Source organism: Moschus berezovskii, chromosome 14 (genome assembly GCF_049115385.1).
Source record: "Moschus berezovskii isolate FMDL1 chromosome 14, NW_MosBer_1.0, whole genome shotgun sequence".
Lineage (NCBI taxonomy): Eukaryota > Metazoa > Chordata > Mammalia > Artiodactyla > Moschidae > Moschus > Moschus berezovskii.
Genome location: NC_142473.1, coordinates 29,039,296 through 29,064,734, shown reverse-complemented (window position 1 = coordinate 29,064,734; position 25,439 = coordinate 29,039,296). Strand labels below are relative to the sequence as shown.

General features: G+C 40.0%; 1 long non-coding RNA gene and 1 pseudogene across 9 annotated transcripts in view; one reads left to right on the top strand and one right to left on the bottom strand.

Moving 5' to 3' along the window:
• Positions 1-25,439, bottom strand: part of LOC129554355 (uncharacterized) — a 105,107-nt gene that overhangs the window by 33,430 nt on the left and 46,238 nt on the right. The window contains exon 2 of one of the 9 annotated variants that reach the window (XR_016038970.1): positions 22,450-22,716. The exons of 7 other annotated variants lie outside the window; for them this stretch is intronic. This is a non-coding gene — a long non-coding RNA (uncharacterized LOC129554355). Of the gene's footprint in view, positions 1-20,457; positions 20,642-22,449; positions 22,717-25,439 lie in introns of all 9 variants that reach the window. One more of the 9 variants, XR_016038971.1, reaches the window with a different exon arrangement.
• Positions 16,642-20,018, top strand: LOC129553557 (NXPE family member 1 pseudogene; annotated as a pseudogene).

Here is a 25,439-nt window from a genome sequence, read left to right as displayed (position 1 = left end):
GCAGGTCAGGTGGTCTGGGATTCCCACCTCTTTCAGAATTTTCCACAGTTTGTTGTGATCCACACAGTCAAAGGCTTTGGCATAGTCAATTAAGCAGAAATAGATGTTTTTCTGGAACTCTCTTGCTTTCTCCATGATCCAGCGGATGTTGGCAATTTGATCTCTGGTGCCTCTGCCTTTTCTAAAACCAGCTTGAACATCTGGAAGTTCACGGTTCACGTATTGCTGAAGCCTGGCTTGGAGAATTTTGAGCATGACTTTACTAGTGTGTGAGATGAGTGCAGTTGTGCGGTAGTTTGAGCATTCTTTGGTATTGCCTTTCTTTGGGATTGGAATGAAGACTGACCTTTTCCAGTCCTTTGGCCACGGCTGAGTTTTCCAAATTTGCTGGCATATTGAGTTTAGGTTATTTCAAATATTGATAACTATACTTTGACATAATTATTTTTTGTTTTAAATCTATATAAACTTAATTACATTTTCAGCTCTCCCAGAAATGAACTCTTAAACCAGTCAATCAGGAATCACCTGATTAGTACTAGTTAGGTAATATGCTTGGTAGACCCTGCGATCCCTATAGAAAAGTAACCTTGCAATAACCAACCTAATTTTTTTGCCTAGTATAACGTCCCCTGTCCTCACTCCCTTCTGTCTGAAAATTTCATTCGGTACAGCTCCTCAGAATTCCTATCTGCTAGATTGGATGTTGCTCAACTCACAATTTTTGCTCAAATAAAATCTTAAAGTTTGTAATATGCCTCCTTTATCTTTCAACAGTTCTAGTGTCAGAAGAGGGAACCAAAGGGGACCCCCGATGGCCTCCAAGAGCAAGGAGCAGCTAGGGAAAGGCAAAGGTACCCATTGAGACCCTGGGGTTCATTACTTTCCTGCTGCCTCTGGAAGCAGAGGGTGACATACTAAAAATTAGCATCCTAGTCCCCTGGCTTCTGTGTGATGAACTTTTAGACTTTTTTGAGCACTTCCTCTTCCAGACTGGGTTTGGAAAATGACAAGAGTTAGACTAGGTCTGATTTAAAACCTGGACTAGGTATGGGGTCAGATTGGGTTCAACTTAAACTAGATTGAGCCCTGTGTGAAGCCTCAGGTGAATAATATTTTGTTTTAAGGCTGATCAGGTTAACCCTACCAAGGATAATCTTGATTTACAGTGGCAACCATGGAAAAGTTTTAATCTACATAAGTTTATTTATCAGGTACCCTAGATAAATGGAGTCTCAGACAAGCAGTAAGCATAAAAAGGTAGAGGTGAAATCAGTTTTCCTCCTCCACAGATTCTGATGGCCAGGATGAGACCTGCTGGAACACCCCACTCACTCTAGAACCTGCAGACAGGATCCTAGGAAAACGCAGAAGCCAGCAAAGGATGAGAATTCTTCCCAAAGTTAGCTCTCCCAGATTTCTATCTGTGGTGCCTGGTCAAGAGAAACATAAATTTTCACATGGTTTCTTTCTTTCCAAATTCAGATTGGAGGCAAAAAACATTTCTAAGAATTAGATCTTTAGGGACTTCCCTTGTGGTTCAGTGGTTAGACCTTGCCTTCCAACACAGGGGGTTGCAGGTTTGATCCCTGGTCAGGGAGCTAAGACCCCACATGTCTTGCAGCCAAAAAGCCAAAACATAAAAGAGAAGCAATACTGTAACAAATTCAATAAAGATTTTTTAAAAGGTCTACATAAAAAAAAATCTTAAAAAAAAAAAAAAGAACTAGATCTTTGGGTTGTGGCTCATGAATTTAATTTCCTAAAGGAAATCAACCCTGAGTATTCACTGGAAGGACTGTTGCTAAAGCTGAAGCTCCAATACTTTGGCCACCTGATGTGAAGAGTTCACTCATTTACAAAGCCAACTGGTAAAGACCCTGATACTGGGGAAAACTGAAGGCAAAAGGAGAAGGGGGAAGCAGAAGATGAAATGGTTAGGCAGCAACACAGACTCAATGGACATGAAACTGAGCAAACCAGGAAACAGAGGAAGACAGAGGAGCCAGGCATGCCAAAGTCCTTGGGGTCACAAAGTGTCGGACATGACGTAGCAACAATTTGTTCACTGTCTATTCTTTCTCTCCCAGGAACAGCTTGAGCCTTCATATTTGCTTTGTGTCGTGAGCCCCTGTCCTGTCCCTTGTTTTGTATCCTGAGAACCTGGCTTAGCAACTGTCTGACTGGGGCCCAAAAAATATGGCCAGACAGAATTGTGACTCACACTCCACTGAACAGATGTGACTGGACAGAAGCGTGGGTTTGTGTTAAGCTAGGGTCCAACCAACGGCTGCCAGCTCTCAGGGCAGTTGTCGAAGTCTGTCTTTCTCTTGGTATCTTTGGATATCGGGAAAGTAGTATCTTGCACCCTCTTTGGGGACACATCTTACATTTGAGGAGTTGTTCAGTACTGTCAGGAGTATTTACTATTTGTCCTGACTGAAATCTGACAATTTATTTGAAAGCATTTTTTAAAGTAGCTTTATGGTCAGAAGTTGGCCAAATTAAAGGCTGATATTCAGAACCTAAGAGGAACTTTCTGTTTAGGCCATGCCCCTAAGCTAAAATGAAACTACATGCCCAGAAAGAAAGAAAAACATTCTGAACCCTTTGTGGGAGGACTTATGAAATACTCCAAAGACAAACACCTCTAAATCTAGAACACAGGAATCTTTTCACTTCTTTCTTAGCACATTATTTGCCAAGGATTTTTGCAGAAACTAATCCCTGTGGCTAACAATTTGCTACATAAGTGAATATTGAAATGTCTCCAGTGAATAAGGTTCAGGTAGCAAAAATGTGTTAACAAGTCTCTGGTCAATAATGAGTTCATAAAGACCTTCTCTGACTTAAAGAAGTAAACTGAAGATAATGTTCTTATATGGGTAGGTTACCACCTTGATATTACTCAGTTTTCAACCCAAATCTTTGAAGAATTTAAAACAACTGTCCAACAAATTGAAGACAACTTGTGCAACTTGTCCTACAAATTGAGACTTTACAAGAACAAAAAAGATCACCTATCCTTTTTACCAATCACCAAACCTCCCCTACTTATCTCAAAAGGCTTGTAGGTATTAAAAAACCTCTGCCTTTAGGAAACCAAAGTCCTTCTAGGAGGAACTTGTCTTCTGTCTCTGTTCCCTTGAGATATAAATATTCTACTCTGTCTTCTCTAAGAACTGAGGGTCATCTCTTTAAAATGCAAACTTCAGGGAGGTCACTCTTATCAGAAAGGGAAAAAAAGGCTATTTGTAAACTAAGTAAATAAAAAATCTTAAAAATCTTCACTACAAATGTTAGCAAAAAGTCTAAGCCTCTTGAACAAGTAATCTGAATTATTCCATCTGCCAGATACACATTTGGGATCTGTCCTCTTATAGACTAAAGTTTATAAAAATTTTGCATTATCATATCTGTCTCATGGCTAAAATTTTTAAATGAAAGTGATACTGTGCAGGGCCCCTTGGGCCTCCTGGGCACAAAGGCTTTCTGTGTCCCCTCATTATAGAAAACAGCCTTCACTCAGCCTCCATGACCTTCCCTGATTTCCAATGGGCAAATTCAAGCAGTTGTTAACGAGGGAAGGGACGGGATACGAGACCAGGAAGAAACAGTCAAGAGCAGCCTTGGGATAAGGTCCTATTTCCCCATCAGTGTATGCACACAGTATCTTTGAGCTACTTTACAGAAACGAAAGCCCCTCCAGGTGGGAGAAGCTAATGATTAATGATGGTACGCTGCCCAAAAGCATGTAGACCCTAAATCAGTTAGACCTGAAAGCTGATGATACTGACTCCTACTTACCTCACCACCAACCCCGGAGAAGAATGTCCTGGAGCTGATCATACCCTCTTAAACAATTACTATTAATATAAATATTATAGCTCTCATAGCTCAGTTGGTAAAGAATCCATCTGAAATGCAGGAGACCCCGGTTCAATTCCTGGGTTGGGAAGAGCTACTGGAGAAGGGATAGGCTACTCACTCCAGTACTCTTGGGCTTCCCTGTGGCTCAGCTGGTAAAGAATCTGCCTGCAATGTGGGATACCTGGGCTTGACCCCTGGGTTGGGAAGATCCCCTGGAGAAGGGAAAGGCTACCCACCCCAGTATTCTGGCCTTGGACTGTATAGTCCATGGGGTCACAAAGAGTTGGACACAACTGAGCTACTTTCACTTTCATTAATATAAAACTTCTCCCTATCTTCCCTAAGTTGGGATGCATAGTTCTGAGGGCATTAGCTTGTTGTGTCCCCCTTTGCCTGGTCTCACATCCCCTTTCTCACATACCATTTTCTGCTCACCCAAAACTCTGTCTCTGAGATTTGATTCAGCACCAGTATACAGAGAAGCTGAGCTTTTGGCATCAAAAGCTATAAGATCTCTGATGGAATCTGTCTGTATGTTTATGTATGTCTATGTATACATATTATAGATATGTGATATTGTTTATACTCTGGGAGGTATTGCCAAACTTCATTTGTAAAGAGCTCTATTTAATTGACTTAAATTAAGTATACTCTCAGGAATATACAAACTAGAATGTTTTTCAAGTTCACATGATCTAGGATAATCTTTAGTAAATCAAATCTAGTTTAAGTGTTGGTTCAATTAAAACAGGACTATCTTTAGAGTTCTCAGTGTTGAAATATAATGCAGACATATAACTTTTATTCTACTTAAGTTTACTGAAAGCTAAATAAGCTCACATTATCTCTGTTGCATAATTTCCCAGCAAGAAAGATAACTTAAGCTGATAGTTAGTGTTTAATGTCTCATAAGGCTTGTATGAGTAATCTAAGCATCACTGTCAAGAATAAGTAAGTTAAAAAGATATAAGTAAGGGAAAACTTTATAAATGAACTTTTCAACAGTAATTATGCTTTATGATAAGTCTACATAAGAATTGTTTCTAAATCATTTTAAAAACTTGAAATCTTAAAGTTGTATTGATATAAATTAAATGAGGGCTATTCACTGAATAGCCAGATCATTTTCAACTAACATAAAATACTGAAATATTAATTACTAAACATAGGTTTATTCACTTTGGCTTCATTTTATAGAGGAACTAAGATATTTGAGCTTATTAGCAAACTTGTTTTTGAGACATTAAAAAATTTAAGGAAGAATATACTTCTAAAAATTATGAAATGTATCTATAAATTTGGCAATCAATAGAGTGCTAGTATAACAGACAGTCCACAATTGCTAACTTCTTAGTTTCCAAGAGGACTTAAAGGTTCTAAGGATTACTCCTGCAGCTCAATTCCAGAAAAATAAACGACCCAATCAAAAAATGGGCCAAAGAACTAAATAGACATTTCTCCAAAGAAGACATAAAAATGGCTAACAAACACATGAAAAGATGCTTAGCATCACTCATAATCAGAGAAATGCAAATCAAAACCACAATGAGGTACCATTTCACACCAGTCAGAATGGCTGCTGTCCAAAAGTCTACAAGCAATAAATGCTGGAGAGGGTGTGGAGAAAAGGGAACCCTCTTACACTGTTGGTAGGAATGCAAACTAGTACAACCACTATGGAGAACAGTGTGGAGATTCCTTAAAAAACTGGAAATAGAACTGCCATATGACCCAGCAATCACCCTCCTGGGCATACACACCGAGGAAACCAGAATTGAAAGAGACACACGTACCCCAATGTTCATCGCAGCACTGTTCATAATAGCCAGGACATGGAAGCAACCTAGATGTCCATCTGCAGACGAATGGATAAGAAAGCTGTGGTACATTTATACAATGGAGTATTACTCAGCCATTAAAAAGAATACATTTGAATCAGTTCTAATGAGGTGGATGAAACTGGAGCCTATTATACAGAGTGAAGTAAGCCAGAAAGAAAAACACCAATACAGTATATTAACACACATACATGGAATTTAGAAAGATGATAACGATAACCCTGTATACGAGACAGCAAAAGAGACACAGATGCATAGAACAGTCTTTTGGACTCTGTGGGAGAGAGCGAGGGTGGGATGATTTGGGAGAATGGCATTGGAACATGTATATTATCATATGTGAAATGAATCACCAGTCCAAGTTTGATGCATGATACAAGATGCTCGGGGCTGGTATACTGGGATGAACCAGAGGGATGGGATGGGGAGGGAAGTGGGAGGGGGGTTCAAGATGGGGAACATAAGTACACCCGGGGCAGATTCATGTCAATGTGTGGCAAAACCAATACAATAATGTAAAGTAAAAAAAAAAAAAGGAAATACAATTATAAAAAAACAAATTAAATAACAGAAGATTAAAAAAAAAGAAAAAAAAATGTTCTAAGGATTAAGAATTCTAATCAGGGGGAGATGACAGAACAGGAGGATGTGGGGTTCACCCCCCAACAGACACATCAAAGATACCTCCGCACATGGAGCAGCTCTCACTGAAAACAAACTGGAGACTGGCAGAAAGACTCAAACAATCAAGAGGATCCATGTGGAGTCAGGGAGGGATGGAAGAGAAGCGACCCAGTTTGGGACCAGCACCCCTGGTAGAGGACAAAGGTGAGGATTGGGATTACACAAGTTCAAAGATCCTCCCTGGGGGTAAGCAGGTAGAGCCAGATATTGGGCAACCCAAACCTAGGGTCTGACACCAGGAAGATGAGTCTCCTTAACTGGTTTGAAAACCAGTGGGACAAACAGGAGGACTGTAAGAAACCTAGACTCTGTTTGGAAAGAGCACACACACATACACTTGCTTACTCCCAAAACTAGGCGGAGGAAGCAGGCTGAAATTGCCCAGGATCCTGGCCAATGTCCAACAATCACCCCAGTGTGAGCCCCAGCCTGAGATGAGCACCCGTTCTAGTAATTCTTGCCCTCTGGCAAAGCTCTACAGTAGAGTGGGGCTACAGCAGTTGTGAAGCACAGAGCCAGCACAGAGCCAGAATGCCACCTGAATGGGGCAGGGATGGCCACTGCTGGCACTTGTGGAGGCAGTATATATGAAGCTATGCAGAACTCTGACCGGGGCCAGGAGTACCACAGCCCATGCCCCTACCTACACCAGCTGCCTGCAATATCCCCTGACCTCTAGGGCAAGGGTGCTGAAAGTGGGAAGCACACCCTTAGAGGGAATAGAGCCAGCTCACACACCCAACCCTGAAAGCTTCTGCTCTAGCATCTAGAGAGGAGACCACACACACAATAAGGAGATGGTGGCCATGGAGCAGAGGAGAAACCCTGATTCATGAGGGCTTCTGTCTCTAGCCCCACCTCCTACCAAGGTGATAGCTGCCAGCAAACCCTGGGGGAAAACATGATTCATGCTTATGTCAGATCCAGCTCTCTGACCAAAGCAACTGGGAACACACAGACTGTATAAGGTTACTTCCACAAAAGGACACTGCTTCAGGATCAAAATAGCTAACTGGTTCACCTAATTTCATAGAGATAAAGAAAGATACGGAAAATGAGAAGACAAGGAATTTGTTTCAGATGAAAGAACAAGAGAAACTACTTTTTTAAAAACTAATGAAGCAGGGACTTCCCTCGTGATACAGTGGATAAGAATCTGCCTGCCAGTGAAGGAGACACGGGTTCAATCCCTGGTCCCGAAAGATTCCACATGCTGTGGGCATCTAAGCCTGGGCAAGACAACTACTGAGCCCAAAGGCCACTCCTACTGAAGCCTGTGTGCCTAGGACCTGTGCCCTGCAACAAGAGAAGACAGCACAGAGAGAAGCCTGTGCACTGCAACCAGAGTATCCCCTCTCTCCACAATGAGAGAAAGCCCGTGTGCAGCTACAAAGACCCAGTGCAACTGAAAATGCTTTTAAAAGTAAACAAATAAACATTTTTTAAAAATATTGGGAGCAATGAAAAGAACTAATGAAACATAAATAAATAATTCACTAAATAAAGAAGCCAAAGAGTTAGTAATTAAAACACTAACATAATTAGAGAATAAATGAGAACCAAACTGTAACAAGGAATTGCAAAATATTACGAAAAAAGAACCAATCAAACTTGGAGAGTATAATAACTGAAATGAAAACACACACACACACACACACACACACACACAACAAGCAATTAACAGCAGGTGATACAAAAGAATGCATACGTGATCTGGAAAACAGAATAATGGAAATAGCCCAATCAGAACAAGAAGAAGAAAACAAATTAAGAAAATTAGAACAGTTTAAGGAACTTGTGGTACAACACCAAGAATGTTAACACTGGTATTTTAAGGGGCCCAGAAAAAAGAGAGAAAAAAAAGGATCAAAAATGTATTTGATGAAATTATGGCTGAAAACTTGCAAAATGTGAAGAAAGAAACATATCCAAGTACAGGAAGCACTGCTGCTGCTGCTGCTGCTGCTAAGTCGCTTCAGTTGTGTCCAACTCTGTGCGACCCCATAGACGGCAGCCCACCAGGCTCCCCCGTCCCTGGGATTATCCAGGCAAGAACACTCGAGTGGGTTGCCATTTCCTTCTCCAATGCATGAGAGTGAAAAGTGAAAGTGAAGTCGCTCAGTCATGTCCGACTCTTAGCAACCCCATGGACTATAGCCTACCAGGCTCCTCCGTCCAGGGGATTTTCCAGGCAAGAGTACTGGAGTAGGGTGCCACAGAGGGTCCCAAGTAAAACAAACCCAAACAGACTCACAAAAAGGCATATAATTAAAAAAGCAGGAGTTAAAAATACAGAATTCTAAAGGCAATAAGAGAAGAGCATACAATCACATACAAAGGAAGCTCCATATAGCTATCCGCTGATTTTTCTGTAGAAACATTGTAGGCCAAAAGGGAATGCCAGGATATATTCAAAGTACTAACAAGGGAAAACCTGCAACCTAAGATACTCTACCCAGGCATATTATTATTTGGAACTGAAAGAGATAAAGAACTTCTCAGACAAGCAAAAACTAAGAGCTCATCAATACTAAAGCTATCCTCAGAGAAATGTTAAAGAGTCATCTCTAAATGGGAAAGAAAAGGCTACAACTAGAAGTAAGAATCTATAGGAAAGAAAAATCCCACTAGTAAAGGCACATATGTAATAAAGGTTGTGGGTCAACCACCTAAATAAGCTAGTACAAAAATTAAAAGACAAAAATTTATAAAATCAACTATAACTACAAGAAAGAGTTAAGGGGTAAACATGAAGATTAAAATATGACATCAAAAACACAAAATGTGGTGGGAAGTAAAAATGGTAGGTCTTCTACAATGTGCTTGAACTTAAATGACTACCAGTTTTAAATTATTAGATAAAGCTATAGGTAAACGTATATTAAACCCCATGGTAACCACAAATCAAAAATCTACAATAGGACACCTATGGTGGTCCTGTGGTTAAGAATCTGCCTGCCTATGCAGGGGACACAGGTTTGAGCCCTGATCCAGGGAAATTTCACATGCCACAGAGCAACTAAGCCTGTATACCACAACTACTGAGCCCACAGTCTAGAGCCCAGGCTCCACCATGAGAAGTCTGAGCACCACAGCTAGAGGGTAGCCCTCTCGAGAAACAACTACAGAAAGGCCAAGTACAGGAATGAAGACTCAGTGCAGCCAAAAATTAATTTATTACTTTTTTTAAAACCCACAATAAATACAAAAATACTGGAGGGAAAGAAACACACTCATACCACTACAGAAAATCAGCAAACTACAAAGGAAGGGATTAAAAGAAAAGAACACAGAAGAACTATAAGAACAACCAGAAAAAAGTAACAAAACGGAAGTAAGTACATACCTACCAATAATCACTTTAAAAGTTAATGGACTACAATCGAGATAAGGTGGCTGATTGTATAGAAAAAAAGAAAAACAAGACCCAGCCATATTCTGCTTAGAAGAAACTCACTTCAGTGCTAAAGGCACAGACTAAAAGCATGAGGATGGGGAAAGGCATGTCATGCAAACAGAAACAACAAAGCAGGTGTAGCAATATTTGTATCAGACAAAGTAGACTTTAAAAGAAAGGCTATAAAAAATACAAAGAGGGAATTATATAATGATAAAGGCATCAACACAAGAAGAAGATAAAACACTCATTAAAATATATGAACATAACATAGGATTATGCAAATATTAACAGACATAATGAAAAAATGACAAAAATACAATAATAGTAGGGGACTTTAATGCCCCACTTACATCAATGGACAGATCATCCGAGAGAAAATCAATAAGGAAACAACAGTCTTAAATGACACATTAGCCCATTGGATTCAACATATATCTACAGGACATTCCATCCAAAAATACCATAATACACCTTCTTTTTAAGTGCACGTGGAACATTCTCCGGGACAGATCACATGGTAGCCACAAAACGAGTCTCTATAAACTTTGGAGGACAGTAATTATATCAAGCATTTTTTGCAACTATATCAGGATGAAGCTAGAAATTAGTTATAGGAAGAAAAGTGGGGAAAACACAATATTGGGAGATTGAACAACATGCTACTTAAAACTAATGGATCAATGAAGAATCAAAATAGGAATCAGAAAATATCTTGAGACAAATGAAAATAAAAGCACAGGTTTTCAAATTCTATGGGATGCAGCAAAAGCAGTTCAATGAGGGAAGTTTATCGTGATACAGGCCTGCATCAAGAAACAAGAAAAATCTCAACAACCAAACCAAATCTAAAGTAATTTGAAAAAGAAAAAAAATGAAGCCCAAATCCAACAAAGGGAAAGAAATAATAAAGATAAGAGAGGAAATAAATAAAACAGAAACCAACAACATAAAAGGGAACATCAAAGAAACCAAGAGTAGATTTTTTTGAAAACACAAAAAAATGATAAACCTTTACTCAGGGTCATTAAGAAAAAAATAGAGAAGACCCAAAAAATAAATAAATAAATAAAACAAGAAGAAAAAGAGAGAATAAATAACAACCAATATCACAGACATACAATCCTAAGAGAATAAAACGTTATTTGTCAATAAATTGGAAAACCTAGGGAAAATTGGCAAGTTTCTAGAAACATACAATCTTCTAGACTGAATCAGGAAGAAACAGACAAACTGGACAGACTGATCACTAGTAGTAAAATTGAATTTGTAATTAAAAAAGACAAACACTTCCCAGAAAACAGAAGTTCAGGACCAGACATCTTCACAGGGGAATTTTACCAAACATATAAAGGAAAGATCAGACCCATGCTTCTCAAACAATTCCATAAACTTGAAGGGGAAGGAAACACTCCCAATACATTTAATGAAGCCACCATTATGCTGACGCCAAAACCAGGCAAAGACCCTACAAAAAAGAAAATTATAGGCCAACATCTTTGATGCATAATGGATGCAAAAATCCTCATCAAAATATTAACAAACCAAATTCAATAATATATAAAAAAAGATAATACACCATGATCAAATGGGATATATTCCAAGGATTCAAGGAATAATAAATCAGTGTAACATACCATATTAACAAACGGAAGCATAAAAATTCTATGATCATCTCAAAAGATGCAGAAAAAGCATTAGACAAAATTCAACATCCATTCATGGTAAAAAAACTGTCACCATAGTTGGTCTAGAAGGAACATATCTCACCATAATAAAGGCCATTTATGACAAACCCACAACTAACATATTCAGTGGTGAAAAGCTTCAACATGTTCTCTAAATGAGGAATAAGATAAAAATGCTTCCCACCTATATTTAACAGAATATTGAAAGTCCTGGCCAGAGTAATCAGACAAGAAAAGGAAATAAAAGACATTGGGAAGGGAAGAAGTAAAACTACCACTTGCAGATGACATAATACAACATAAAGAAAACATAAAGTCTCTATCAAAAAACTATTAGAACTGAAAATGAATTCAGTAAAATTGCAGGATACAAGATTTGTTTATATACAGAAATCTGTATACAGTAATACTGAACTACAGAAAGAAAAATCAATAAAACAATCCCATTTACAATTGCACTGAAAAAACTAAAATCCTTAGAAATAAACTTAACCAAAGAGGCGAAAGACCTACATTCTGAAAAACTATGACATGGATGAGGGAAATTGAAGACAATACAAATAAATGGAAATACATCCCATGGATTAGAAATGGAAATAAATCTTCATGGATTAGAAGAATTAACATCATTAAAATGGCCATACTACACAAAACAATCTACAGATTTAATGCAACCCCTATCAAAATACAGGCTTCCCTTGTGGTTCAGCTGGTAAAAATCTGCCTGCAATGAGGGAGACCTGGGTTCAATCTCTGGGAAGATCCCCTGGAGAAAAGAAAGGCTACCTACTTCATATTCTGACCTGGAGAATTCCATGAACTGTACAGTCCATGGGGTCACAAAGAGTCAGACACAACTGAGTGACTTTTACTATCAAAATACCCAGACATTTTCACAGAACTAGAATAAATAGTCCTAAAATTTATATGTAACCACAAAAGACCCAGAATTGCCAAAGGAATCTTGAGAAAAAATAACAAAGTTGGAGTTATCACACTGGCTTCAGATTATACTACAAAGCTACAGTCATCAAAACAATATGGTACTGGCATAAAAACAGACTTATAGATCAATGAAGCAAAATAGAGAGCCCATAAATAAACCCACACAGCAATGACCAGGTAGTCTAAAACAAAGGGGAAAAGAATATATAATGGAGAAAAGACAGTCTCTTCAATAAGTGGTGCTGGAAACACTGGACAACCACGTGAAAAAGAATAAAATTAGAACATTTCTCACACCATATACAAAAATAAACTCAAAATGGATTAAAGACCTAAATACAAGACAAGTAACCAAAAAATTCCTAGAAGAAAACATGGGCAGAACACTCTTTGACATAAGAACAGTATTTTTTGGATCTGTCCCCTATGGCAAAGGGAACAAAAGCAAACATAAACAAACAGAACTAATCAAACTTAAAAGCAAAGGAAACCATCAACAAAACCAAAAACCAATCTACCGAATGGGAAAAAATATTTACAAAGATGTGAGTGATAAGCGGTTAATATCCAAAATATATAAACAGCATGAGGTGGATGAAATTGGAGCCAATTATACAGAGTGAAGTAAGCCAGAAAGAAGAACATCAATACCGTATATTAACGCATATATATGGAATTTAGAAAAATGGTAACCTGAACCCTGTATAAGAGACTGCAAAAGAGACATAGGCATTTAGAACAGTCTTTGGGACTCTGTGGGAGAGGGTGAAGGTGGAATGATTGGAGAGAATGGAATTGTAGCATGTATATTATCATAAGTGACCAGTCCAGGTTCGACGCATAAATTTTCCTCTGTTCATTTCTTTGCATTTGTGCTTTTTTAACAAAATTCTTTTTTAGATATAAAAAAAATAAAAAAAAATAAAAAAAATAAAAAATAAAAAAAAAACTTTGTTTAAATGGACAAAAGACATGAATAAATATTATTCCAAAGAAGACTCAGATGGCCAACAGGCATGTGAAAAGATGTTCAGTACCACTAATCATCAAAGAAATGGAGATCAGAACCATGATGAAATATCTCCTCACATGTATCAGAATGGCTATCATAAAAATGTCTACAAATAACAAATGTTGGTGAGGATTTAAGAAATGAGAACTCTAGTACACTGTTAGTGGGAATGTGAATTGGTGCATCCACTATGAAAAACAGTATGGAGGTTCCTTAAAAAACTAATATAGAGTTACCATACAATCCAGCAACTCCACTCTTGGGCATATATCTTGAGAAAATTCTAATTAGAAAATGTTCATAGCAACACTATTTACAATAGCCAAAACATAGAAATAAACCAAGCACCCATCAACAGATGAAAGGGTTAAGAAGAGGTGGAATATAAGTACACAATAGAATATTACTCAGCCATAAAAAAGAAAGAAATACTGCCACTTGCAGCAACATGGATGGACCTAGAGATGGTTATACTTAGTGAGGAAGTCAGATAAACACAAATTTATATGATCTCACTTATATGTGGTATCTAAAAAACAATACAAGCAAATCTATACACAAAACAGAAACAGACTTACAGACATATTATAGAACACAAACTTATGGTTACCAAAAGGGAAAGAGGGATGGAGGAGGGATAAATTAGAAGTATGGTGTTAACAGATACAGATCACGTAGATAAGCCACAAAGATTTCTTACACGTGCCATTTGCTCAGTTGTGTCTGACTCTTCACAGCTCCATGGACTATATATAGCCTGCCAGGCTCCTCTGGCCATGGGATTTCCTGTGCAAGAATACTGGAGTGGATCGCCATTTCCTCCTCCAAGGGTCTTCCCAATCCAGGGATTGAACCCGTCTCTCCTGTGTCTCCTGCATTGCTGGTGGATTCTTAACCCACTGGCTCCATTGGGGAAGCCCCATTGTATAGCATAGGGAACATTATTCAATATAAAATGTAATAACCTACAGTGGAAAATAATCAGAAATATATATATATATATATATATATATGGATATAACCTAATCATTTTACTGTACACATGAAACTAATACAATATTATAAGTCAATTATAATTCAATTGAAAAGAAATACATAGAATTTTAAATTATTTGTGGGAAAATTAACAGATTTATAATATTAAGCTTTAACACTTTTAAAAATGTTAAAGCTTTTCACTCAAGGTCTTTAAAAATGTTCTTCAAAAGAGTTTTCAAAATGCCTTCATCACAGTCAGAGATTATCTTCTATTGTATTTTCTGATGATTATCACTGTTATAGACAAATGCTATTTTTACAAATTTATTTTATATCCAGCTCCTTGTTGACTCTCTTAATACTAATAATTTGCTAACTCTGGTAGGGATTTTCTTGATGGACAATAACAACACCTGCATATTAAAAAGCAGAGACGTTACTTTGCCAACAAAGGCCCGTCTAGTCAAGGCTATGATTTTTCCCGTGGTCATGTATGGATGTGAGAGTTGGACTGTGAAGAAAGCTGAGCACTGAAGAACTGATGCCTTTGAACTGTGGTGTTGGAGAAGACTCTTGAGAGTCCCTTGTACTGCAAGGAGATCCAATCAGTCCATTCTAAAGATCAGTCCTAGGTGTTCATTGGAAGGACTGATGCTAAAGCTGAAGCTCCAATGCTTTGGCCACCTCATGCGAAGAGTTGACTCACTGGAAAAGACTAATGCTGGGAGGGATTGGGGGCAGGAGGAGAAGGGGAAGACAGAGAATGAGATGGCATCACCGACTCAATGGAGGTGAGTTTGAGTGAACTCCGGGAGTCGGTGATGGACAGGGAGGCCTGGCATGCTGTGATTCATGGGGTCACAAAGAGTCGGACACAACTGAGCGACTGAACTGAACTGAACTGAACTGAGAATCCATATTTTTTGAAAAGTTTGCAGGCACCTCTGACCATCAACAGGATTTAGAAATCACCAAATCTGAATACCTATAAAAACATGATCCAGCGTGAAAAGGAGAAAAAGGAACCTCTAAGGTTCTAATGATTTCTCAGTAAGAAGTTGACAGATGTTTAGGTGGCTTGGGGGAAAATCTGTAGATGGTAAGTCATCCCAGAAGAGGAAATCTTGTTAGTAAAAACCAAGAGCTGAAGGAAAGGAAGGTCACTTCCTGAAAAATACCAACAGTTACTCATGAAAATGTAAAATGCAGAAAAAGAGTGGCAGGAACAAGAGAGTTAAAACAGTCCATAGAATAAAGCCATATTAAGACTGAACTTCACCCCAACAGTAATGAGAAGCCATTGAAAGGGTTTCAGCAGGGAGGGACATGAGTAGAGTCTTGCTGGAGAAGGACTGATTTAATAACAATGGAGAAAATTAATTGGAGAGAAAGCAGGATGGAAGCCTTGACCCTTGGGATGACTACTACAATTCAGGCAATAAATGATGGTAACTTAAACTATAATACAATTACAGATAGGTAAAAAATGTATATAAGTAGAACTAACAGATAGTAATGATGACTGGTGATAAAATGTCTAAGAAGAGGAAGAGCAAATGCACTGGAATCAATTCATTACTCATAAGTATTCTCTGAGCTCTGTATTTTGGATTTAATATATTTATCTAAAACTGTTGAGGCATTCTCTAAAACAATGAGGTTAAAGATAAATGTTTACATCTTATTCAAAATTGCCAGAGTTTAAATAAAATTGATGATAATATGTACATAAATATTCAAATACATAATAAGTAAAAATGATTTGGATGGGTTCATTTCAGAGTATGTCACATTCCTTGCCATTTCAGTTTTGGTCTACTCTGCTGCTGCTGCTGCTAAGTCACTTCAGTCGTGTCCGACTCTGTGTAACCCATAGACGGAAGCCCACCAGGCTCCCCCTTCCCTGGGATTCTCCAGGCAAGAACACTGGAGTGGGTTGCCATTTCCTTCTCCAATGTGTGAAAGTGAAAAGTGAAAGTAAAGTCGCTCAGTCGTGTCTGACCCTTAGCGACCCCACGGACTGCAGCCTACCAGGCTCCTCTATCCATGGGATTTTCTAGGCAAGAGTACTGGAGTGGCTTGCCATTGCCTTCTCCGTTGGTCTACTCTAACTTGGCCATTTCCTTCCACCACTGGAGTGAAAGTGTGAGTTGCTCAGTCATGTCTAACTCTTTGCGACCCCATGGACTTCGGCCATCATGCTCCTTTGTCCATGGAATTCTCCAGGCGGAGTGGGTTTCCATGCCCTTCTTCAGGGGATCTTCCCGACCCAGGGATCGAACCCATGTCTCCTGCATTGCAGACAGATTCTTTACCATCTGAACCACCAGGGAAGCCCTGGAACAGCTCCACGAAGTCCCTAGACCCTAAAATACCACCAAGCCTATTAAAGTCACCAACAGAGACTGAGCTGAGGATAAAAAAGATCATGGAGAAACTAAACCAGCTGATCGCACACAGACACTTCACCTACGGGAGCTCCACCACCAGCGCCACACACAGCAGAGCCACCCTCCTCAGCCCTTGATATACATACTACAGGGGGGACCAACTGGACGTCCTGCAAGAGGTGAGGGACCATCTGGGATGAAGGAAAGAATATGGCGGGGATTTCCTCAGGGCCAGGATGTCCTCCCCAGCCCCTGGAGGCAGGTGCTTCAGGAAAGGTGACAGCCTTCAACAATGGCACCTACCTTGTGAGCTTCACTCTGTTCTGGGAGGGCCAGGTGTCCCTGTCTCTCCTGCTCATCCACCCCAGTGAAGGGGTGTCGGCTCTCTGGAGGGCCAGGAACCAAGACTGTGACAGGATTATTTTCAAAGGCAGGGCCGTTAATAGCCCCACCCATATCCTCCTTGAATGTGGCCTAACTCTAAGCCCAGGTGCTGAACTGTGACACTTGAGAGAAGAAGCCTTCTACTGTCTGAGGCCTTAACATGTACCCTGTGAGGTCCTGATTGGTATGACCACCAGTAATTGAGAAATTTCTTATCTTACTGTCAAGGAAGAAAGCCCTTTTTTCACAGGTAAGTATACCTTTAGATACCTGAGAGGTGACAACAGGCACCACTACATACAGTTCAGTTCAGTCACTCAATAGTATCCGACTCTTTGTGACACCATGGACTGCGGCAGGCCAGGTTTCCCTGTCCATCACCAACTCCCAGAGCTTGCTCAAACTCACGTGTGAGTCCATGATGCCATCTAACCATCTCATCCTCTGCCTCTGTCATCCCCTTCTCCTAATGCCTTCAATCTTTCCAGCATCAGGGCCTTTTCCAATGAGTCAGTTCTTCGCATCAGGTGGCCAAAGTGTTGGAGTTTCAGCTTCAGCATCAGTCCTTCCAATGAATATTCATGACTGATTTCCTTTAAGATTGACTGGTTTGATCTCCTTGCAGTCCAAGTTACTCTCAAGAGTCTTCTCCAACACCACAGTTCAAAAGCATCAATTCTTTGGCACTCAGTTTTTGTTATAGTTCAAACCTCACATCCATACATGACCACTAGAAAAACCATAGCTTTGACTAGATGACCTTTGATGGTAAAGTAATGTCTCTGCTTTTTAACATGCTGTCCAGGTTGGTCATAGCTTTTCCTCCAAAGAGCGAACTACATTGCCCACCTCAATAAATAATGGGCATGACCCTCTCAGATGCCTCTGCTATTCAAGGTCTAGCTAGGTATGTGGTGTCTTCCTGAGGCCCCTACTCATGACTCCCACCACCAAGGTTGGCATTCCCACTCAGATATTCAATAAAAAAGGAGTGCCTGAGGTGGAATTGTGTATTATATATGTCCTTTTCCATCATGCCCTATGGTCATCGCAGATCTAGTCATGTCTTTTACTGTAGACTTAGGTTTTACAAAATATGTTCAGTGGAGAAGTATTCTGCTATGTGTTAATAGATTTTATACTGGACAAGTTCTCCTTGATAAGTGTATGACAATATCTATGCTTCTTCATTTCATATCATTTTCTGTAGACTACCTCTTAAGTATCTCGTGCATTTACCCATTTCTCTCCATGCCTAGTGTTCCTACCTCTGTTCAGGTCATCATTATCTCTAGATTACTTGTCATAGCTTCCTTTCTGCCTCTCTTACCCTCTCTAATCCACTGTTCACACTGTAGCTTGAGTCATGTTTCCAAAAATTCAACTTCTTCCTACTATGGGTGTACTCATTCAGTCGAAGCCAACTCTTTTTTGACCCTATGGGCTGTAGCCCACCAGGCTCCACTCCCCATGGGATTCTTTAGGCAAGAATAATGGTGTGGGTTGCTGGTTCTTTCTCAAGGGGATCTTCCCAACCCAGGGATCAAACCTGCATCTCCTGAGTCTCCTGTGTTGGCAGGTGGATTCTTTACCACTGGGGCCACCTGCGAAGCCCATCTCAAACTGATCTCAAGATCAGGTATTGTCAGGTATTCTCAGGTCTCTGGTTGGAGGAGTCCTTCATATTCCCTGAGTTGTGATCTAGCAATTTTCGGAAACCACAAGTTAAGCAGGCCTCCACAAACTGAGGTGTAAGCATGTTTCTCGTATCAATCACAGCAACGTCAATGCCAAGGCTCTCTCCCCTTGCCCACAAACAGATGTTCACTTCCTGGTCTGCCAGCTTTACACTAAGCTGCAAAACACTTCCTGAGCCACTTTGGAATTTGCAAAGGGTAACTTATATACCACCACAAACCCCAGAACCTGGGGGCCAATCCCTGAGACCACATATCAGTTTCAGACTCTTCTGCTGCTTTGCTAATTTACTGTTAAGTCTTGGGTGCTCAATCCATTTCCTTTTCCCTTTCCACCCCCTTTTTCCCCTAGGGATCCATTTTTTTCTCATGGATTCGCTTTCTCTAAGCTTGGCCACAGAGTGGAATGCTAGGTTCCCAGCAGCAGCCCCTTTCTAAGCAGTTTTCTTATTTTAATTTTTAATTTTTTAATTTTATTGGAGTATAGTTGATTTACAATGTTAATTTCAAATGTACAGAGAAGTGAATCATACTCTTTTTTAGATTCTTTTCACATATAGGTCATTACAGAATATTGAGTAGAATCATAGCAGTCTTCAAAGTCAAGTTTCGAGTTCTTTTCCCTTAAATTTCCAAAAAAATATGCCAAGAGGAAGTAAAGTGTGGATAGAAAACATGGAGAAAAAACATGCATTCCAGATCTTACATAGTTATCTAAATGTTGGCTTCGAATCCATAGTTCTTGATTCTATTCTGAAACAAGTAAACTCACAGTTGGGTTTCTGCTCTTTCCCTTTGATCTTGGATGGTTCACCTCACCAGATCTCCTCCTGTCCACTAATTGTCCTTATGCCAGAGTCCCAGTAAGGATGAAAATGTGCTGATCCCTTCCCTTCTCTAGAGTGAACCTGAAGAGACATCCATAGCACCGAATCAGGTACCACTTATATCTGCTGTACTCCTGGGTCCCCATTCACCCATGTTCCTTTTCTGCCTGCTACCACTTAACTACACAGGATTGGAACAAAGAGCAAATCAAAGGGAAGATAAGAGCTTTGAAGCAGGAAGAGTCAGGAAGCCTTTCATCAACTGGAGGAAAGAAATGCAATATATATTTATTCGTGCATCAGAATGAGCAGGGTTTCTCAGGTGGCATTAGTGGTAAAGAACCTGCTTGTCAATGAAGGAGATATAAGAGACATGGGGTCTGGAAGATGCCCCGGAGAAGGGAATGGCAACCCTTCCAGTATTCTTGCCTGGAGAATCCCATGGACAGAGGAGACTCTTGGGCTACAGACCATAGGGGTGCAAAGAGTCAGACACTACTGAAGTGACTTAGCACGCACACACAGACTAAGGACTTTCTGCCAGCTCTTTGAGAGGAATTAGGGAAACAACCTCCGCTTTTTCTAAAACCTGCTTGTACATCTGGAATTTCACGGTTCACATATTGCTGAAGCCCGGCTTGGAGAATTTTGAGCATGACTTTACTAGCGTGTGAGATGAGTGCAATTGTGCGGTAGTTTGAGCATTCTTTGGCATTGCCTTTCTTTGGGATTGGAATGAAGACTGACCTTTTCCAGTCCTGTGGCCACCGCTGAGTTTTCCAAATCTGCTGGCATATTGAGTGCAGCACTTTCACAGCATCATCTTTCAGGATTTGAAATAGCTCAACTGGAATTCCATCACCTCCACTAGCTTTGTTCGTAGTGATGCTTTCCAAGGCCCACTTGACTTCACATTCCAAGATGTCTGGCTCTAGGTCAGAGGCACCAGAGATCAAATTGCCAACATCCGTTGGATCATGGAGAAAGCAAGAGAGTTCCAGAAAAACATCTATTTCTGTTTCATTGACTATGCCAAAGCCTTTGACTGTGTGGATCACAATAAACTGTGGAACATTCTGAAAGAGATGGGAATACCAGACCATCTGACCCGCCTCTTGAGAAACCTGTATGCAGGTCAGGAAGCAACAGTTAGAACTAGACATGGAACAACAGACTGGTTCCAAATAGGAAAAGGAGTACGTCAAGGCTGTATATTGTCACCCTGCTTATTTAACTTATGTGCAGAGTACATCATAAGGAACGCTGGGCTGGAAGAAGCACAAGCTGGAACCAAGATTGCTGGGAGAAATATCAATAATCTCGGATATGCAGATGACACCACCCTTATGGCAGAGAGTGAAGAGGAACTCAAAAGCCTCTTGAGGAAAGTGAAAGAGGAGAGTGAAAAGGTTGGCTTGAAGCTCAACATTCAGAAAACAAAGATCATGGCATCTGGTCCCATCACTTCATGGGAAATAGATGGGAAAACAGTGGAAACAGTGTCAGACTTTATTTTTTGGGGCTCCAAAATCACTGCAGATGCTGATTGCAGCCATGAGATTAAAAGACGCTTACTCCGTGGAAGGAAAGTTATGACCAATCTAGATAGCATATTAAAAAGCAGAGACATTACTTTGCCAACCAAGGTCTGTCTAGTCAAGGCTATGGTTTTTCCAGTGGTCCTGTATGGATGTGAGAGTTGGACTGTGAAGAAAGCTGATTGCCGAAGAATTGATGCTTTTGAACTGTGGGGTTGGAGAAGACTCTTGAGAGTCCCTTGGACTGCAAGGAGATCCAACCAGTTCATTCTAAAGGAGATCAATCCTGGGTGTTCATTGGAGGGACTGATGCTAGGGCTGAAACTCCAATACTTTGGCCACCTCATGCGAAGAGTTGACTCACTGGAAAAGACTCTGATGCTGGGAAAGATTGGGGGCAGGAGGAGAAGGGGACGACAGAGAATGAGATGGCTGGATGGCATCACCGACTCGATGGACATGAGTTTGAGTGAACTCCAGGAGTGAACGGAAAGGCCTGGCGTGCTGTGATTCATGGGGTCGCAAAGAGTCGGACACGACTGAGCCACTGAACTGAACTGAACTGAATTGAGGGACACAGCAGTGGACCAAGCAAATGCATTACCTTCCTTGAGGAAGTTTACAATCCTGAAAAAGCAAAGTTTCTAGAAAAAAATGAAAGGCAAACATAAAAAAAAGAAAAACATATATAAAGAGGGAACCTTGTGATTAGAGGTCTTCATGCCATGTTGAAGAGCCTTAACTCCTTTGTGAGGGGAATTTTAAATAAAGGACTTTAAAATAAAGGATTTTTAGCAGTAATGAAGTTGCATTCACAATTCAAAAGGATACTCTCACGGTTGTGTTGAAGAATTTAAATAGAATAAAACAGAGACAATCTGGCTAGTGGCTTACAGTAATCTAAGGAAAATATTACATGAACTTGAATAAGTGATGCAAAAGTAGCAAAAGAGAAGAGAACTTGCAGGTTAGATAAATACTTTGAATCTAAAATTCCAGACACGGTGAACACATGTGACCGAAGAGCACAGCTGCGCTGAACTCAAGGCTCTCTCAGAAAGGTATTTTTCCTAAAGCATATACAGTAGACACACACACACACAAATCCCAATTCATACACACACACGATGCCCAATAGATTCACAATGTACAATGATAATACTTTTCAGTTATAGAAAATTTTAAATTACCCTTCACTCACAAGCAAGTAGCTTCAATTACTTGTATTGTGTGAACAGTCATTTGTTGTCTTGTGAAGGTCTGGTGTGGAGCTGAAATGATGATACATCTTAACCACATTGATCTCTCCTGATGTGACAGTAAGTTTGCTTTGTCCTGTGGTAGGTGATGTGTAGCATGCATCTTCTAAGAGACATTCTGATGCAGAGGAAACTTCATCAGCATCAACCCTAGCAATCAGGATTTTCCCAGGACACAATTCCTAGCAGGGGTCTCTGAGGTCAATCACCTTGAATTTTAAAGAGAAAAATCAATTCAAGGAAATTATTTCAAGATCCTTTGATAACAGATTTCATCTCAATTTTTTCCAAAGGGGAAAGGATTCATATCCTATCTTCAGATTTAAGCCCAGGAGTATCTCCTAGAGTCAATGATTCTATATGGGGAATATTCTGGGCAAATCTTTGATGGATACCCACAGCTTCAGAGTAGGAACATTTTGATTTAGTTAGCCTAATTCTCTGTAGGCATAACTTCCTAACCTTTAGTGGATGCACTTATAAGTTTTATATGGTGTTTTCCATTTCATTAAATGTGTTTCAGTGGCAAACACAAAGCCGTGTTACTTAGGAAAGAACAATGTTTATACTTAGCTTTAATAGAACTTTCTTTAAAGCCTATGAGTTTACCAATAACAATCATTTTGAGATTTACTTCAACTGATTTATTGCCTAATATTTATTCATTTATTCAGCAAATGTTTATTGAGATTCTAACAGATATGAGGCATTAAGGGCAAATGGAGAAAAATAAATGTTCAGCACGGTTGCAATCTGAAAGACATTTAACCTACCAATTCTATGAAGGAAGTAAAAACGCAGAAGGGCTTATGATAAGGTGGTATTTGACTTAGCCCCTAAGGATATCTGTAGACAGGGAATGGAGTAAAAGAAAACTCATAAAGATCGTGAATAAGGTTGCCAGGTTTAGCAAACAATAGCACGAAGTATCAGTTCAATTTCGGTAATTTCTAATTGCGCATGCATATTGCATGAGATAAAGGGAAAATATTGCATGGGAACCACTGACACTAAAAAATTATTGCTCATTAGAAATAATTCAAATCTAATTTAGTATTCTGTATTTTTATCTGTTAACTCTAATCAGGAACAAAATTATCATGAACTTTGTTCAACAGTCCAAAGGAGTGAGAGCAACTGGTGGAATGCAGGGAAGAATGAGGCTGAGAAGAGGAAGAAACTAAATTATGGAGGTTCTCGAGTATGAAACTGAGGATTTTAGTGTTCATTCAGTAAGTTTTTGAAAGCTGCTGCTGCTGCTGCTGCTGCTGAGTCACTTCAGTCGTGTCCGACTCTGTGTGACCCCTTAGACGGAAGCCCACCAGGCTCCCCCGTCCCTGGGATTCTCCAGGCAAGAACACTGGAGCTACAAAAGTAAATTAAAGGAAGAGAGTGATGCAATCCACCTGGTGCTCTAAAGAGCAAATTCACAATTTAACAAGATGTGCATGACCTATAGAAAGACAATTTAAAATGTTACTATGTGATATAAAATAAAATTTATATAAACAGAAGACAAAATACTATTGTTTCTGGGTGGGGTGACTTAATATTGAAAAAAATGTCAACCATCTCTTCAATATTTTCTTATTGTTGCTGCAACAAAGTGGCTTGAACAACAAGTGGATCATCTTGCAGTTCTGTGGTTCAGTAGTTCAAGCTCTGACTCAATGAGCTAAAACCAACGTGTGGCAGGAGCCAAATTCTTTTCTGAAGGCTCTGGAGGATCATCTGTTTCTTTGTCTTTTCAGGCTTCTAGAACTGCCCACATTCCTCAAAGCCCCCTTCCTCCTGTTTTCAAAGCTGCAACTGTGGGTCAAGTCCTCACACTACATCTTTCTGAACCATTCTTCTGCCTCCCTCTTCCACTTTTGGGAACTAAGGAGATTTAGATTGGTCCCACCCAGATAATCCAGGATATCTCCCATCTCAATATCCATACCCTTAACCATGTCTAGAAAGCCCCTTTGTCATGGAAGGTAACAGATTCACAGGCCCCAGGGATTATAAAGAAACCTTTGGGGAACCATTAGTTTGCTTTCTGCAATCTCTAAACTAATCAATAAATACAGTGGAAACGTAATAACATTATTAACATACTGTTTAAAATACTCAACCTTGATAATATATTAAAAAGCAGAGACATTACTTTGCCAACAAAAGTCCGTCTAGTCAAGGCTATGGTTTTTCCCGTGGTCATGTATGGATGTGAGAGTTGGACTGTGAAGAAAGCTGATCGCCAAAGAATTGATGCTTTTGAACTGTGGTGTTGGAGAAGACTCTTGAGAGTCCCTTGTACCGCAAGGAGATCCAACCAGTCCATTCTAAGGGAGATCGATCCTGGGTGTTCATTGGAAGGACTGATGCTAAAGCTGAAACTCCAATACTTTGGCCACCTCATGCGACGAGTTGACTCACTGGAAAATGCTCTGATGCTGGGAAAGGTTGGGGGTGGGAGGAGAAGGGGACGACCCAGAATGAGATGGCTGGATGGCATCACCGACTCTGTGGACATGAGTTTGAGTGAACTCCGGGAGTTGGTGATGGATAGGGAGGCTTGGCGTGCTGTGATTCATGGGGTCGCGGAGAGTCGGACATGACTGAGCAACTGAACTGAACTGAAAATACTCAAGCCTAGGATTTCCCTGGTGGTCCAGTGGTTAGGACTCTGAGCTTCCAGTGCAGGGGCATTGGTTCAATCTCTGCTTGGGGAGCTAAGATCCCACAGGCTGTGTAGTGCAACCAAAATTGTTTTTTTTTAATTTTTTAATAAAAATTAAAATCAGGACTTCCCTGGTGACTCAGATGGTAAAGAATCTGCCTGCAATGCAGGAGACCCAGGTTCAATCCTTAGGTTGGGTAGATCCCCTGGAGAAGGGAATGGCAACCCACTCCAGTATTCTTGCCTGGAGAATCCTATGGACAGAAAAGC